The sequence below is a fragment of the Drosophila erecta genome, unplaced genomic scaffold (genome assembly GCF_003286155.1).
Source record: "Drosophila erecta strain 14021-0224.00,06,07 unplaced genomic scaffold, DereRS2 tig00000021-arrow-pilon, whole genome shotgun sequence".
Lineage (NCBI taxonomy): Eukaryota > Metazoa > Arthropoda > Insecta > Diptera > Drosophilidae > Drosophila > Drosophila erecta.
Window position 1 is genome coordinate 21,844,562 of NW_020825198.1, and position 16,857 is coordinate 21,861,418.

The 16,857-nt window shown below is 41.2% G+C and overlaps 1 protein-coding gene across 17 annotated transcripts in view; it reads left to right on the forward strand.

Moving 5' to 3' along the window:
- Positions 1-1,478: 1,478 nt before the first annotated feature.
- LOC6543690 (poly(rC)-binding protein 3) overlaps positions 1,479-16,857 on the forward strand; it is a 45,744-nt gene continuing 30,365 nt past the window's right edge. For 16 of the 17 annotated variants that reach the window (XM_015158677.2, XM_026978115.1, XM_015158683.2 and 13 more), the window contains exon 1: positions 1,479-1,797. The gene's annotated coding sequence lies outside the window, so the exon portion shown is untranslated. Of the gene's footprint in view, positions 1,798-10,228; positions 10,248-16,857 lie in introns of those variants that run through there. The other variant, XM_026978112.1, reaches the window with a different exon arrangement.

Genomic DNA, 16,857 nt, shown 5'->3' on the forward strand with positions numbered 1-16,857 from the left:
TTGTTGCAATACAAATCTCTACATTTTTAAAATAAAGTAAAGATATAAATATATAATTAAACAGCATAAACAGAAAATAGAGAATAGAGCAGTTTTTCATTGACATTTCTTTAAGATTTATTTGGGTTAAGTATTTCTTCGACATTACTTTTTAAAATATTAGGCCAATATTATTATTTATATTTTATGTAACTGCACCAAATTTAACTGTGTTATCCCAATTATTGTCATGCATAAGTAATTATCAATTTATTTTGTACGTTATCTTTATATTATTGATACAAATCTTCTAAAAAGAAAAGAATCTTTTAAAAAACATTTTCAGGTATTACATTTTTTTTCAACTTCGCTTAACTTTGCTATAAAATCTTTTACATTGAATGATCATTTCGAAAGTATTGCAGATATACGTATTTTGAAAGTTTCCGATATATTATTAGTATTATATTATTAGTATCCGCGCGTAATTGTTTCTATCGTGATTTTTTGAAAATTCATCTTGAAAAAGTTTACTTTAATGTGAAAATATTATATTATAGTATAATATAGCGTAGACTTCACCAGAAACGGCTGCTTTGACATAGTTTTCATTGCTAGAAATATTAAATTAGGGATCCTGACAAAAACACTTTATTCTACCTGTTACATACTTTTCGACGAGTCTAAAACACTTTGACTTTGAATTGTATTTATGGTCTCGTTAAACAAAATCTTTGTATTTAGGTAAATAAGATACTGAGAGTACAATATTTTCCCGTCTATTAACTATAGCTCTAGAAATATCGATTCTAAACAAATCGTTTTTATAGGAAAGGCGATTTTAGCATCATTTGTAGTTCTAGCACTTCTGAAGGTCATTGGGGACGTTGAAAAGAAATAGCGAAATCCAATCAGAAATGCAAACGCCCACTGAGGTCGGGTCTAATTGGAATCGGGCGTTATTGCGGCTCGCCCATTTATAATGAACTGAAAATATTTGTGTAATCCTTTGTCGCTGTTTTGGCATAAAATTAATTACATAATTTAATTTGAAAAGCAATTCATTACATTTGCATTTGTTTATTGTTGTTGTTGGCCATAATCCCTTGCATTAATTGGAGCCAGAATGCGAAGGTGAAAGAGGGGGTTTTAAATTTAACCCATATTCAGCAATCGAACGGGAAACTGCAGTGATCGGGCAGTCAAATCAGAATTTTTGCTTCTGTTAAGCTTAACAGTGGGATTTCTTTCGAGTGGGTCAACTCAAAACTCACTCAGTTGCAGGTGCGAGTGGGATGACCATAGTGTCGCTGGCTCTTTGAGTGGCGCCCAAGACACGGTGTGACCGCGCGTGCGCAGAACAAAAATACCGCGAAAGCGCAAAAGTACCAGAATTTCCCTCGTATCGCGCGCAAGTACCCACCCCCATGCGCCGCCTGTCCCGTTGTTCATCGGTGTATCTGCTTCGCCCCTGCTTTGGCCACTCATTCGGCGAAAATTAATGGTGGTGTTCGGTTCTACGTCGCGCAAGGCACAGTCTCTAGAGTCTCGCAGAGCTAAGAATACATCTCAGAAAATCGGCAACAAATATCCAAGTTCAGCCAAATTTGCGGTGTGTAAGCAAGCGATCGAAAATTAACGCCCGAAATAACGGCAATTGTCGCATAGCAAATGCCAGTTGCAAATTGCGAGTTGCAAGCGCAAATCAAAGTGTCCGCAGGCGAATAAAGAAACAAAGAAACACAATTAACAAACGTGAAGTAACAATCCGGCAAAGCGAATAAACCCGATACCGATTCCGATTTGCAGCATAAAAACGTGAGCTCCTTTCCTCTGCAGCTTTTTCCCAAACGGTGTTTTGTGTTCTGCGTTCTGTGCGTTTGATTAACAACAAATTAAACATAATTAAGGCGTTCTCTCGCCGTAAAGCGTATTTTCTCTGTAGCTTACTTTACTCAAACCGGCAAAAAAAAGCCGTCGCGTGTTGCTGTCTGTGTGTTTGCCTGCGCTGCGTGTGTGTCTGTGTGTGTGTGTATTGCATACAGCTTTTTAAACTTTGTGTAAAAACGGAAAGCAAAGAAACAGAAACAAAGGAAACGAACAAAATAAGTCCAGCATCCACTAAAATTGATTTTTGTTCTCCGTCGCTATTTTTCCTATTTGCCTTCTCGCGTTCTCCGCTCTTTGTTGTCATTGCCGATTCCCTTTGTGCCTGCATTCGCCGTGATACCCTGTAAAATACGGAAATGGTTAGGAATGTGATGAGCCCTGTTTGTTTTGGTGCCGAACCACCCCTAATTACACCATTTTAAGGGAGGCGCAGGCATTTTGCTCCTATTTCCCTAAGGAGTTCTGCTTTTCTGCTGCCCAAGAAATCAGAAATCCAAAAACCAGTCCCAATACGCTCTCTATACCCTGGCAAAGAAAAAGAATAAACGCGCGTCTTTCGTTGCCTCTCCCGCTCTGAGCACAAGTCGCTCTTCTCGCTCAATTGTTCAATTGCCAGACAAACTGGCTCTATGTGCACTGGTGTGCGTGTGTGTGCGAGTGGCGTCGGGTAGTGTTGCAAAGCGCCGCCCAGTTGGACTTACAAATTCTAATTGGCGTGGGCAACGACTCGAGCAAAACGCGCGTTTTCTTTAATTTCGCTTCTTTGTTGTTTCTCTTGCCCTTTTAACTCCACAAAGGACTTACGTACTTGTCTTCTGCACACTTAGGACTTTTATTCTAGCTGCAAATTATACTGTGTTTTAGTAACCCTTTTACACCTAAATTTTTAAAAAACTATTCTCATACTTTTACCTTTAATCGGAAGGAATGGGAGATACCTGTATGGGAATATTTAGATAATTATTCCTGAATCGCGCCTTCGAACAAGTCGATTATACTGTATATATTTATTTTGCGAACCCAGTTTAAGAGCTATTATAATGAAATTTTTCCATCCGTTTTTTTATTGTGTGTTTTGCAGGTTGTGTTAGAAGAACTATCAATAATATCTATGCATATACATATTTACTCCCTTTTAAGTTTTGTTGTCTTAGTTAAAATGATATTCTATTGAATCTTTGAGGTGTTTAGTTTTAAATCGTATTTCTATGTCTGAGAATCAAAATCATGAGCTTGGGAAAATCAGATCAAGATGATAATTTTATTAATTTATATATTACAACAGCGTATCCCAAATATTTGTTTCTGACAAACCAGTTATGGGACAACCGTCACTGTTCGCCATTGAATATATAATTCCATTTCATGCCGTCAAAAATGTCACACATTGTAAGTTACCAAGTTGTGTGAAGAGCATTTAAATGAGTATCTTTATCGTGGAAAAGTCAGATGACGCTTGGCCAAACAATATAAATAAGAGTCTTCAATCTCCAGGGAAAAGAATCAATTTTGGCGGCCAGCCCTTTTCCCTCATTCCCATTTTCCACTTTAATCACTTCCGCATCACCAACCGTTTGACTTGCAAAAAGGCGTTGCCAGTGCTCCTTTTTGGTACATATTGGTACATATATATGTATAATACGAGCGAAATATATTATATGTAAGTCTTATCAGCCAGTGCCAAGGCAACAAATTCATCCCGACGAAACTTTCGCAGCTTCGCCTTTTTTGTTACCGCCTGCAGCTGGAAAACTCAATTGTGATTACTTCTGAAGACGAAACCGCCATCGCCTCGCTGCACTCGAAAACGATTTTGAATCGTAAAACGTCCCAAAAATTAAAAAAAGCACCACCTCAATACCAAGAGGGCTTTTCAAAACTATTTCAGTTTATTGTGGGCATGTCTGTCTTTGAAGACGTAGTTCTGTATGGTACTACTTCAAACATTTTTCAAATCTCATACTTGTTAATTTTAATATCGCAAATATGCTATTGGATGTTTTTCTATAAAAAAGACTATGAATTTTTGAAATTCGAGATTTTTAACGGAGTGTTCATTTCTTATCACTTAAAGTAAATTCATTGTAAATTAAATGAAAAATGTGATTTGGACAAGAAAAACATTTAATTCAAAATTCTTAGCACCGAAGTAATTGTAAAATTCAAATATTTGCTACCAACCATTTAAAATAAATTTTCAGTTACGACTGGTAAATGCTAAGTTATTCTTACGTTTATTTTTTCAGTGCCGCGCTCAATATAACTTTCCCCACCCCCAGATTTTCCTTTTTGTTGTTGGGTAATATTGTTTACTATATTTTCAAATATGGTGGAGTAACATTGTCGAGCTCGACCCACTGCAATTATTTCCATGGGTTATTCATAGCCACCAATTGGAGCTGAAATTATTTTTTTTATTGAATTACATGGAGTAACTAAAATGACTAAGTTAAGTTTGTATATAAACTGCTTTTCGCTCATGAAAAATATTAAGAACTGCGCAATAATTTAACATGTTGGTTATAAATGTAAAACTTAATACTTTAACTAGCACGCATTAGGTTTTTCAAGCCTTTAGACTTTTTACAATCTGAAGATATGATTGTAGGTACAGAGCTATCCACACATCTTGTTAGGCTCAGTCCCAGCCAGTTTTCCGTACCGCTTTTCTTTTCATGCTTTTGTTGCATTTTCTACTTGGGCATGGGTTTCCACCTCCCCTACAAACTTTTCGCACTCGGCCCGTTTTGTGCAATGGCTTTGTCGCCGTCGTTTTCCTCTTTGCCATCTTCCTTCGTCGTCAACGTCATCAGCGTTTTGCCTTTGTTGTGTGCATTTTCCTTGCCGTTTTCCTTTTACTTTTCCCCCGTCGCTTTGCTCGCTCGTTCGTTCTGCTGCGTTGGATTTCAACCTGTCAAGCGGGCGAAAGGGGGCGGTGGGTGGGACGGTGGTGTGTAAGTATCTGTGTGTGCGTTGGCTGAACTGCAGACTGAGGCCTGTACTTTGTTGCATTTTCTAACTGGTTGGGCTAGGACCCATCGCCGTTGCACAGTATATTCTGCATTCTGTAGGCCGTTGACTGCATCGAGTGGCGTCGCCTTCCTGTCGCCGCTCCCCCCTCCCCCCTCGCCCCTTGTCACTCCACCACCCCCTCTACCGCCGCTTATCGTTGACCCTGCGCGCCACTTATTGCGTTCCTCTTCGCCTGCATCTTCTGATTTTTGCTGCTTCTGGCGGCAGTGCGGTGCATTTCTTTTGCTTCGAAGCCCCACCAGAGCCGAGCACTCAACCCTTTTGGTGGTGGCCACAGTTGTGGTACAGTGAGCACTCTGTAGGAGGACTTAGCGTGTTCTTTAAATAGTATGGTTGTGCTATTTTGGGCTACATATCTTAAATGATTGAGCATATGAACATTGATTGAGCATATCCCAGCAATATTGAGCATATTTATGGAGTTATGTTCTGATCTGTAGTATTTTCCAAGTTGCACAGCATTACTCGCTACTCAGAATGAAGGTAATTCGAAAGAGTTTCCTAAATGACTGCAGTTCACTGCATTCCGTTTTTGCTAGGAATGAGTGGTCATATCGAGTCTGCCCTGTTGTGCAGAAGTGGGCATAGGCATAGGCTCTCTCTGTAAGGGCTTTGGCTGGTGGTGCTGCTGCTACCTTGCCACTTAACCGCTTTTCCGTCTTTTGGCTTTTGTCTTTTCACACTCTCCACCGAATGGATGAGGTGTGGTGGACCAGGCGGGGGACTCGGTGAAGGAGCAACCACCTAACCTGCCAACCAATTGGCGTATGCCACCAAATGTCATTTAACCCACCCGAGCCCACTCAGCCCACTCCTGTCCGCTCTCTTGGCTGGTGAAATATGCAAGGCAAATGTAATCATTATTGATTTTGTGGTCTCTCTGGAACGGAGAACTCGGAGCTGAACCGGTCCGGAAAGGAGGGGGCTGACTGGGCATTCGCACACATTAGTATGTTAGATTATCCGAGTCGTTTGCTGCTGAGGCTGCTTAAATATGCAAGCCGTTGACGATCCTTCGGCGGAGCGGGGTGGAGGAGCAGAGGGCAGTCGAATGGGCGGGGGCGCCAAAGGAGACCAAGGACCCGTAACACACATTAGAAATTTAACAGGTTAATGTCCAAAGTCGTAAAGGAGACCATTTATTTATGGCCACATACCGACTTCATACCATACCACTCAGTCAGGCCCTCCTAATTTTCATAAAATATATGAGACCACCCCCACTCGAGTGTGTGCGTGTCGTGAACATAAAAATCTGTAAAGCAGACGCTTGCCTTGAGAGACCTTGAAGGGCTTGATAATGACTGCTGCCTCTCTAACCAACCAGCCAACCAGCCAACCAGCCCATCCCTTCCACTCCTTCCATTCACCCCCTTTGTTGCCAGCATAAGCTTTATGTTGTTCAGCTCCTTCGGGGGGTTGGAGAAACAGAAACACTCGCTTCTTTTTCGGGCCAGCTGTCAGATTTGTCAAAGGAGTGAAGGACTCGAGCGACTTGGGGCAGCTTGTGTGGCAGGAAGTTGCTTTGGCGGCACAGGACGGGAGGAGGAAATGCATGAGCTTTGTTGGGAGGCCGGATGAGGGGTGTGGATATGGGATCGGAGGGAATGTATCTATCAATCTTCATAATTGCACGCGAAGGGCAAAGCTGGAACTGCAAGTATCCTGCGCTTGTTCCTTGGTTTTGCAGACTGAAAATACATGGCGAAGCCATTATTCACTGAAGGGGTGCACAATACGAATTTGGAAAGAATAGATAAATGTCGTCAAAGAAGTCTTTGATAAACATTTAAGTAATCAGTTGTAATAAACATTCTATTATAAAACTAAGTAAGCCTGTTCGACTCTGAAAAATTGAGAACTTTAGAAAAAGTTATAATGACACCACTGTGCCAAAATTTTTCGCATCTAATACATACATTTTTCTTTTAAATTATAAATGTTGATATGAAGATCTAAGAACTTGATACATATAAAACCCTGGAAAAAATGTATTTAAAGTTAATGGCTTAAAGCTTATAATAAGAAAATATTAATAACGAAAACTAAGAAAATTTATATTACTATCCAGTGATAACAAATTTAATAGACTAGTTTCTTCGAGAGCATTCCGAATACATAATTTCTCCTGTACCGATGTTCGATTCAACTTGTTGTCCAGGAAGTATTTATCAGATCAAAATGGTATCTGGTTAAACTGAAAAATATTCGCAATCTCAACCAGTTCGATTTGCATCTCGAAATGTGTGTCTGCAGTGCGGATAACCAGTTGGGTGGGCACATTAAGCCGAGAGTAGCCGATGTTTCATCAATGCTACTGTCAGTTGCAAAATGTATCGGCTAGTTGGCTAAATTGCATCTTGTTGCAGTCCGTCCGATATAGCAGGCAATCTTTTTTCGGATCAAAAACACATTCCTTCTCCCCTTTCCCCCTGTTGCCATGTGGCATCTCGTGGGGCATGTGTCTGGCCAGACATTCATCTATCTACTCAATCATGCGTTTTGACCATTTCTAGGAACTTTTTGAGCCGCCGCAGCAGCTGTCTTTCCATGTTGTTGCTAATTACCACACAGCCAAATAGCGAATCGCAAAAGGCAAGCCAGAGAAACTGCAATAAACATTGATTTTCCAAAGACGTCGAGGCGGCTTTAACCACTTGACCATATTGGCGTCGTCGCTGGGCCTTATTTGGCCAGGGCAAAAAGATCTTTCATTCCCAAGAAACTGCAGCAAAAAGTTGCCCAATTTGTCGGAGTCGCATTGCCTGGATAGTTTTTACCTTGCCAGCTCCGAACCATTGGCGCATGTAAGCTGCCTTGCCTCCCCGCTGCCAAATGTCAACATATCAATTCCGCTCGTATTCCGTACCTAATATATGTATCTCTGCGATACGCCTATACGGCTACAAATCTTATGGCACGGCGGCAATGCGAACAATTCTAAACGGGTCGACATCGACAGAGACTCCGACCTGTTTATGCAAATCAGGCGAGAGGCCGAGAATATCTTGTTCGCAAATTTCTATTCAAAAGTTGATCAAAAATATACAAAGCGGGAAAAAAGTAAAAACATTTTTATTGAGTTAAACTGCCTGCAATGTGTGGGCTGGCCTATAAAGGCTTTCAACGAGCAGGAAAGCTTCGAGGGGCCTCGGAAAGTCGGGGGAGCATTCAATTGCGTAGCGTACGAGATTATTAAGGCAATTTGATGATTAATACTTGTTGCTGTTAGTAATGGAAGCGTATTGGGGATGATTGGCTTGGACGGAATTTAGTTTTACAGCGCTCTAAGCTTATAGCGACTTACTTCCCACTTTAACAGGAAAATCGTTTAGTGAATTTCTTGTCTGTAATTTAAAATATATCATGAAAGCCTTCATTTCTGAGTCGATGCCAATCCCTGTGGGTCCCGTCTCAATTCGCCTAAGCGAATTATTCAATTGAACAGATTTGCGAACTTTGCCTATCTAAAATCTGTTGGCAATCAGAAATTAGATTGAAAGAAAGGAAATGTAACCCAATCATTAATATCTTTTTTGTTAAGTGTCACCAATAATAAGGCCATTCCTGAATTTGTAAATATTAGAACGTTTTGAGATTAGCATTTTGATGGCCGTACTAGCTTACCTTTCTTATTTAGGCAAATGGATTTTTCTCAGTTTCGTGTAAACATTTTGTCCGGCAATTTATTATTTCAAAAGTGACGCATAGCGAGAGAAGTTAACTTTTGCTCTCTCTTCGTGTGGAAAGCTCTCCAGCTCGGCGTTTGATAAACAATTATGAAGACTCTCTAAAAACGCCTACTGTTTCTGTTTATTTGGTTTTAAATATTTTTTGCTTGTTCGTTTTGATCAAGTAAACTAAATAAGTGTGAGTGTGTGTGTCACAGTGCTTGGTTGGACTTTGTTTATGTGTCGGCGGCATTTTCATTCATAGTCGGTCGGACAGTTTTAGATGATAAATCTTTTTATGCGAGGGGCAGCACGCGCTCTTTTTCATACTAAACACTCATCACGGCTGTATCTATATCTGAATACATGCACATGTATCTGTAGGTGAAAATTTGTGCTCTGTGTGGTACGGCATTATCATTAGCTCTTGGGAATTTTTTTCTCCTCCCCAGGCAAGTTCATTAACTTTTGAATTGTGTACGGGGGCAACAATTTGTCAAAAATTCTGTCAGACATGCGATTTTTTAATTATTGTTTTATATTCCTGGATTATATGTACATAACTTCTGTCTATGCTTTTTTATTTATCGTTCTCTCGGTTTCTCTCAGTTTCTCGATCCACACTGACCCATATGCGGTGTGAGCTGAGCATTACTTCTCCATAATTCCCAATTTATGTTTGACACTCGAGCTACCAAATAAAAGTTTGACCAAGCAATTAAGAAGGCCCAGACCAAGTTGTTTATGGTTTTAATTTTTTGAGTTGTCGTTGATTAGCTGTTGCTGCCCCACTTGACCGACTGCCTAACTGGCTAACTAACTAACTGACTGAGTAGCTGCTGAGCTGGTTTACTTTAGCTTTTAACATCTGTGTGTTTAGGGGTTAGCAGTACCAGTTCCGTTTCGTAGTCCAAAATGACGTCACAATGATTAAAAACCAGAAGAGACTAGGCTGAGTTGAGCACCTGACTATGGGACACCAGTGGATTATGCCATATCAGTCATAATTCGAAAAATATTCGTGCGAATCGTCGTTTAGGATAGGCATGACCTGACCCCTAATTTTGAATTCAAGTCAAGGGTACATGTGTGTAGTACCGGTTCAAAAAACCAGCATACAAATCAAGCCGAATTCAATATCTGGTAGCTTCCTGATGCTTAGAATCTACTGCATCACGCATGACAGTAGATTAAATCAGATTATTAATTTCCATGCTTAAATTAATCGGAATTTTTATAATGAACGTTATATATTTTCTGTGATGCGTTTGCAGTGACCGAGGAGTAGTTTTCCGTTTCCTGGCCAAAAATAAACATTTCGAATGTGTTTTCCAACAGCTGGTTGCTGAAGCAACTTTGCCCAAGGGAAAAAATCCAATAAATTCATCTTTTAGCGGCCAAGTTTGTTTATCCTAGAGATACTCTGCCTAGCTCATTTAGTTTTCCGTTTTAAAATTATTTACTTTGCTCGAGATGCTAGTGAATTTGAAGTTTTAGTGAGGCCCATTTCAGTGGAGATTCTGATTTACTACTTGAATGATTTAAGCTATTTTGTTTTCCACTTGCCTAACAGCGTATGTGCATTAAATTCTCTGTTTTCTCTCGTTTCAGGTACGTGTTCATATCTACATTGAATTTTGTGCCAACGATTTTTGAATACATCTCTCGTTTTGTGTAAGGTCTTTTCCCCGCCCATAAAATGTCTGGCTGTGAATAGATTTCTCGGAATGGACTTTTTCCAGTAGCAGATGTTTTAGTAATTACGCATTCATCAGCCTAGTTGGCTCGCAAGCGATTTAGCCATCAACAAATTAGGATTAATACTAGGAACAAAGTGGTGCAGATTAAGGGTAGACAGTCGCGTGGTGATTATTTTAATGGGCGAAAATCGATGACATCAAGACAATCCCTTCTGGTTTTCTACAATTAGCTATTATAGACTTAAACTTTTGTCCCAAAAACTTGGGATAATCACTAGCGCAATCAATATTTGAACAATTAGGCTTATGAACCTGAGGCGCTCCCAAGAATAGTTAACAATTTCCGGGCCAGAGAGGAAGTTGCTTATTTCGCACTGCGGACTTCTGATCCCGGCTTTCAATCAGTTTCATTTGCGGTCGGTTCGGGAGTGGCTTCTGAGAACAGCGTATAAGTTTGATGGCTGACAAATAAGTATCAAAGAAATTGTTGAAAACTCATTTTTCTCCGGCAAGGAGGAAAACTAGTTATTCCTGCATCTCTTCTGCCTGTTTTTTTGGGTTATGAAAAGTTTTCCCAGACCGGGCAGCTGGCCGGCGGTTATCCAGTAGCAAAAACTGGTATCATGGCCGAGAAACGTTCGTCTCCATCCGATTGCTCTGTGCCCGGCCTGGACCAGAAACTTTTCCATCATAATCTACTTAACTTTTGCTGCAATCAATTGCAGACTTGTGTAGCAGCGTTGTGCCGCCTCATTGCATTTTACACAGCCTCCTCTCAGGCAGTTCTCCAACCATATCTGTGCAAGATTTCTTTGTGCAGATACAGAACGAACCGAGAGATACTTTTCCTTTGCCAGTGCCATTGCCTGTGCTCTTCACATTTGTTGAGCGGACCAGCCGTTAATAGAAAAGTTGTCAATGTTTTTTAGACGGCGAAGGGGCAGAGGCGGCTGTCATTCCCGCTTATCTTATCAGTGCAAAACGGGGGGAGGTGAAGTTGCAAATTTCTGCTGCCTGTCTTTTGCATAGTCTGGGCTGCGGATGCATCTGCGTTTCGTCCGGACTCGAATATGTGTGTGTAGCCTCCGCAGCGGATACAAACGCATCTACGGCACCGTGTACGAGTTTCTCCTACAAGCAAAAGCTATCGAAATATGTATACAAAGAGAAACAGAGTACACACACAAAAGCTTCGCAGATATAGATACAGCCCACAGGCGGCACATGCATTCTGTAGATACAATATCTTAAAGATGCACTGAAGCGTAATTGCTGTTACCTATTCCAATACCCTCTCCTTACTCTCTGCTGGCAGTGCAGTCTTGTTGAGCTTGTTAATAGTATTGGACAAAAACATGAAATCTATTGCTTTCGCCCAGAAGCGAAGGTTACAGAGTATTTAACAAACAAAGGGCAATGTTCTTTACATCGCAAACGACGGAAATGATTTCTCCTCTTGTGAAACGAATAGAATGGTCCAGAGGTGCTTTGTAACCGAAGATTACGTTGAAAACTTGAGCTGTTTTATAGAATACAATTTAGTACAGAAATACATTATTCTTCTAATAGGCTTGAAACGTTTATTAAGCTATAGAGTTCTGGTATAAAAACATCTCTGATTAAGGGTAATAATTGATATCAAATAGTAGTTGGCTATGGGCCATGGGCAATCTATAACACAGGCATCGATTTGCTTTACGGATGCTTATATTACATTATGATTATATTGCCCTACAAATAATAAACTTTCGTCTGACCTGCTCAGTCATCTTGGGGCTGGATTTCCAGCTCTCGATTTGGGGATTCGGCTGCATGGGTCAAGCCATTTGAACCCTGAAGCCCCAAAGCCCTCGTCTTCCCAATGCCTCTCGTTTTTCAAAATTGGCACATGAGTCTCACTCGCTCTTTTCCATTTGGTACGAGTACAAGGCATTGTGCTCTACTGACTTGTGGCTAATTGTTTGCTGCCGCTTTGTTATTGCTGTTGGCAGTATCTATCTGAGCGAGTAAGTGGATGTATCTGTGAGTATCGAGTATCTATTTTCCGTAGCAGTGTTGTCTCGTTTGCGCGCATAATTGTAATTGATAGTTTGACTCTTACTAAGCGGAAAAAGATAGTCGGATGCATTGTGCATTAGTTAAGGGCTCAGTTGCACCTCTGACAGGGTAATTGTATAGCTAGCAATGTACGAAAATAGTCCAACCCAAAGACCTTCAGCTTGACTTGGGCCGCCATCGCTTGAATCACTTGAACTGTGATATTTTCCGCATCAGACTTTTGCAAACCAGTTTTCCCCCACAGTAAGCGACATTACTCATACGCCAAGTGGAGCATTAGCACTTTTCTCCGGAGGCTAGCTCAATTCTTCGCCAAATTATGTGCATTTGAAATGTGTGAGCAAGAAAATAGGTTCATTCTCCTCTTCCTTATCCGTTTCTGTCGTTATTACATCGGAAATTCAATGAAATGTTTAAGTTCTTATCCCGCTCCCTTACTACACTGCAAACCAGTTGTTTAAACAAAGCTTAGGTAGCTAGAACATAACATAGGAATACCTTAGTTATAATAACAATAGTTAACTACATTAAATTCTTACGTACTATTATGCAAATTCGTACGATTTTATAAATTTCAATGGAAGAGGTCAGGCTTAGAGACGCGTTATTTTTTTCAGTGCTTGTGCAGCGAAATCGGTACTGCATGTGTGTGTTGTGTGTTTCTCGATCCGTTCGCTACTTGCACTCTTCCTCTTCTTGCTTCTTCTTCGGCGGTCGGTTGCTTGTTTTTTTCGAATGTCGAGCGTTCATTGCCCGTTCATTTGCTGTTTCTGCTTTTTTCTCGCCCTGTTGTTTGCATTGCTCTGGCTGTGCTGCATTTTGTTTTTATTTTATTTTTAACGCACACACAATTTGCTAATCTGACTCGCCGTGCTGTTCTGTTTTTATTTTTTGCATAATTTTACATTTTGTTAGGATCCAGTCAGATGCATATGTACATGTATGGAAAGGATAGAAGGGTGTTAGGTGGGGTGATGTGTTAGCAATCAACGCCTTCAAGGTCACAGTGCTGACCTTCTTCGAATTTCTCATCTCTTCATCTCTCTTATTGTGAAATCAATTATGGGGTAATAACGTTAAATATCATGATTCGATTATGACAGATTTGTCATTTGTACTTCCTATGCTGTCTGTCTTCATAGATTTCAGGTAAGATCGTGCTATTTTCTGTTATCGTTAAAACACGACCGATTATAAAGTTCTTGTTGGAATGTTTTCTCACACTGAACGAAAAGTTAGGATTCTTAGACGCTATGGTGTTGTTAAAAGGTTTTCCCTCTAAGCAAAAAGCATTAACGGATAATACAGAGTATATTGTTTCTTAAATAACAAGTGGGTGGCTTAAAAGTCAAACATAATCCGCCTAACTCAAACTTAATAACTAATTGTAATTGTTTTTGATCGTGTTCTAATCGCATCGATTTGGGGGCCCTATTACTACATATTTATCGCGCTTGTATTCCACTTCCCCTCTTTTTGATGACTGATCGCTACGGCCGATTGCTTATCAATTTATGGTTTTATGGTCGAAGTCGCATTTTTGGCTCTGGTGTCGTACTCGCCGGTTATTCAGTCACTAATCAGTTGGCTAAACGTATATGAATGTGAATTTCTGTATTTAAAGAACTTAGCGTGAAAAGACCACATTTACTCGTTCTGTATTGTGGCTAATGTGCCGCTTTAATTTAACTGAATCGCAATCACAATGCAGCAGGAAAGAGAGGCGGGCGATACAAGCTGTTTCGCATTTTATTTGAAATTCTATTTTTATTCACTTGCCCATGCGTTTTGCTTGCCGCTTTTTTGCTTTGTTTTTGCTGCTGCCTTTTGCCTCGCATTTTTACTTTGGCCTGCCAACTATTTTTGTTTACTATTTACTTTGTGTTGTTGTCGCTCTCTGTCCCCGCCGGCATTTCCAAAGGGCGTGGCAATGGGGCGGAGCGGAGGGCTTAGTGCGTTGATTTCCCGACCTAGCCGGCGACAATATTTGTTGTGCACTCGACGCCAGAGCCGCCAGGAGAGGCAGGAAAGCCAGGAAAAGCGCGACGTGGCGCGGGGTGAACCAGGATCCACGAAAGCGGGTACACTGCAAAATAGCAGGGGTACGGGGAAGGGACACGGCGAGGGGCAGACAAAGGCCAATGGGAAGGCAGTCCGTCCGGCATTTCTAGCACTAGACTGAAGGAGCCTAGGCATTTTTGCGGTTACAGTGGGCCAAGCGCGCGGAAATGTGAACAAAAGCCAAACGAGTTCTGGCATAGTAAAAACGGCCTCGATAGTTAGATTCTGATGGATCTTGCATAAATATATTTCAATATAAATGTAATACAACTATAAGTGCTTACGAGGCGTAGGAAACTATTGAATTTCAGGCTTTGATCGTAAAAACATTTTGAATATTACAGAAATACTTGCACTTAGTCCATGTGGATTTGTATGGCTTAACTTAGACAACTGATCGTTCTGCCAAAGAGGAAAGCAGTGAATTTCTTGTAGTCAGTGAGTTATTGACGTAAGCGTAGTTGTGCTTACAATTCCAGATCCATTTCTCTACTACACATGACTTGACACAATTTTCAAGAAATAAATAATTTAGCTTCAATGGGGAACTGCGCCGCAATCCCCGTTTCGACCACAAAAGCTTCCCACACCTGATTGTTTATGGTTATGGCCTCCACTGTGCCAGCTCTGGCCCCCCTCGGCACTCCGCCACTGCGCCACTGCCACTGCCTGGCTTCCAAATGAGTTTTGTAGTCGCTGTTTCTGCTGGGTTGCATGCCACTCGCAACGGCGCAAAAGTTCCTAGACCACTCCAAAAAAGAGAAAAATAAAAAAGCACAAAATTTATATGCGCCGTCGCGCATGCAGTCGCTGCCTCAGTCGACGTCGAATGTTGACACGTACGACGAAGTCGCGCCTTGTATGGCTTTCAATGGCAAGCAGATTATTAATATTGCAAATGTGTGTGGAGCAGGGCGGCGCGGCGACTGAGCATCCGAGCCTATAAATGTGACTTGGCATTAGGACTATGGGTTTATCTGCCTCTAAGATGGCATTTCGGGGTGGATTAGGCGAGTGGCTCGCCGTTGCAGGGAGATAAGCGGTACGGAACCGGTTGCAAATGGAGGTGCTCAGAAGGCAGTCCCCTTTTGGTAAGAGCGTCAGGTCTATGCCATTAAACTTGAGGTCATTAACGGGATAAATCTGTCCACCTATTTAATTGCTAGGGTATTCCGATTTATTGAGGCAGCCTCCTTAGTATTATGAGTAAAAGAAATACTACAACTTCTTGGTTTTAGCATGTACATCTGGATTGATACTTTATAAAAAGATCATCTTATAAGAGGTGTAGAATTCAATTTTCTGTTTTAAAATTTTAAAAATTACAAACAAAATTCCTAAAACCCATGTGCTGAAAAGAGGATTAATATTTGAGAATTTCTCCGCAACCGAGATTGCAGATGATCCGTTGATTGCTAGAAATAATGGAGCCTGAGCTCCATTGCTCCACCTCTGTTCCTCTGGTGCTCTCAGCCGTAGGGCAACGTCGTTATCGGTATCAAAACTTCATCATCGTCTTGGCAGAGAACGCATATCGCACAGCGCACATTGCACATTGCACGTTGCTCGTGGGCAACGCCGACATGAGCCTCTTTTGTCTGTTGACTTCCACTGGGTGCATCTGTGTGCCTATAAGTATACCTACATATGTATATGTATACCGGGCATGTGCATACTCCACTCGGTACGATATGTACATATCGGAGTGTATATTGCGACTGTCTGCGCTTCAGAGTTGTATAGCAATTGAATATTTGCAAGAGATTTCCGTTCATTAAACCCGACAGCGGCAGCAGCAGCAGCGGCAGCAGCCGCAGAAGCAATGTGGAGCGGAAAGAGAGGGGAATACTCCTCCTGAAAGAGACGGCGATAGCGAGTGGAGAACCACCGTAGGCGGACTTTTGGGCCTCGAGGGGGATCCGTTCGGCGGCAAGGAAATGGAGGGGAGTGGAGGGGAGTGGACCCGGTACTTGCTGTTGCTGATTTTAATTTTTATTTCATCCTCCCTCCAAGCTAAAAAGTAGATAACAGTGCGAAAGAGAGGAAGGGGACGGGCCAGAAAGAGATGGCGAGTAGTAGCTTTGGCTATAATTAAATTCCTCTTTAAAGTTTCGCGCGTCGACTTTGTGTGCATATATTGGTAGCGAAGCGCTGTTAAAACGCACTCGGGAAACTAATTTCCCAGAAATCTATTAATTAACTGTACTCCTTCAAGCTCAGCATTTTTACGATGCAAATTTTGGTGCGTCGGAAGTATGTTTAAACTATACACCAAACAAAAGTTTAATTGCCGCCTTCATGGGATACCCTTGGATTGCATGTTTTTGAGGTTGGATGGGCTCACCCTGAATACTGTTTAAGTGGTAGTAAATAAATAAATTGATGTATAACTTTGTCATAATAAGTATTGAAATTTGCCATATCCAGCTTCTACAGTCCGTGGAAAATACAATACAGACGTAACC